A 1,869-nucleotide genomic window follows, 5' to 3' on the forward strand; every position below is an offset into this window, starting at 1 on the left:
AAGATTGGTTAAATCTAATTAATACATGCTAAGAGCATCCAATGACAATCAAAGTAAACAGGTAAAAAAAAAACCCTAAGTAATGTATCAATTGATGAGTAATATGTTCACTTTACTCTCTTCAGCAGACTGAAACTGAATGAGTTGTTTCAGAATTAAATACATTAAGAAAATTGTAGACAAATGGATGTGTTAGCAAACAAAAGCAATTGTCATTCATTCCAATTACTAGAAAGCTCAGAGTGACCTATATTTTCAATATTAAAAATGTTTGTCTTTTAAAAATAAATTTAAATGTATCTATGTTCCTAGAATCAATCTAGTAATAATGGTTATTAGTTATATTCAGATAGTTGTTTTCTCAACATAAACAATAATTTTCAAAACCTGCTCCTGATGAAACAGTAAACACACTGGTATAAAGAAATATTTATTTATTTATTTATTTTTAAAGCAAGGGTTTGAATCCCTTACAAAAGTTCTGTGTAGATCTTTTTGAATTCAGTGAAAAAATCTAATTTCGATATTGTCATAAAATTCTTTCTTTTTTTTTTTCCATCTACACTTTCAATTTCCAACTCCTGTGTCTACACCTTTAATATTCTGACTCCTAATTCAAGCCATGAAGATGTGTTTCCACAACTCCTCCAGGATAAAAGAAAGCCCGTATTAATTTATGTTAGTAATAATAACATTGGACAGTCTGAAGCTGCTTATGTGGCTTATATAAAAGGTGTTTTTCACTAGAAGTTTACCTCAGGCAGGGCGAGGTGGCTCATGCCTGCAATCCCAACACTTTGAGAGGCCAAGGCAGGTAGATCACTACAGCTCATGAGTTCAAGACCAGCCTGGGCAACATGGTGAGACCCTGTCTCCACAAAAAATACAAAAATTAATTTATCTATTATTTTATTAATTTCCATTATTAAATATTTTCTTTATTATTTCCTGCCTTCTACTGACATGGATTTATTTTTCTTTTTTTCCTTAGCTTTTCAAAATCTTCTATCCAGACCACAAAAAATTTTCTCCATATCAGCAATAAGACTGTTTTGCTATCTTATTTATGTGGTTACCAGAGTAGTGCATTTACATTTTTTTCTATAACTTTTCTTTGCATTCACAACTTGGCTAACTGGTGCAAAAGCCCTAGATTCTGACCTGTCTTGGTTTTGACAGGCCTTCTTCACTAAGCTTAATCATTCCTAGCTTTTGATTTCAATAAGAGACATGTGACTCTTCCTTTCACTTGAATACTTAAAGGCCATTGTAGGATTATCAATTGGTCTCATTTCAATATTGTTGTGTCTTACAAAATAGAAAGGCCTGAAGAGAGGGAGAGATGAGTGAGTGGAGCAATCAAAACATACATCATTTATCAATTAAGTTCACTGACTTATATGGGCAGTTCGTGGTTCCCTAAAACAATTACAATAGTAACGTCAAAGATCACTAATCACACATCATCATAACAGATACAATAATAATGAAAAGATTTGAAATATTGTGAGAATTACCAAAATGTCACATAGAGATATGAAGGGGACACATGCCATTGGAAAAATGGTATTGATAGATTTGCTCATTGCAAGGTTGCCATAAATCTTCAGGTGCAATAAAGTGAAGCATAATAAAATGAGGTAGGCCTGTATTTGGTCGAACATCATTCTGGGTGTGTTTGCAGAGGTGGCTCCTCTCTGCAGGCAGGTCCCCATTGACTTCCCAACTCTCAGCAGAAAGGATAGCTACTCTCTGCAGCTGGTCATCCCGTCATCTCTCAGTTGTCCTCTACCATGCTATTGCTGATCCTGGGACTTTCATTGACCTCAGAGGGGAGGAAGTGCTTATGGATTGGTCCATCCGTGGCCA

Source organism: Mandrillus leucophaeus, unplaced genomic scaffold, assembly GCF_000951045.1.
Source record: "Mandrillus leucophaeus isolate KB7577 unplaced genomic scaffold, Mleu.le_1.0 Scaffold1140, whole genome shotgun sequence".
Classification (NCBI taxonomy): Eukaryota; Metazoa; Chordata; class Mammalia; order Primates; family Cercopithecidae; genus Mandrillus; species Mandrillus leucophaeus.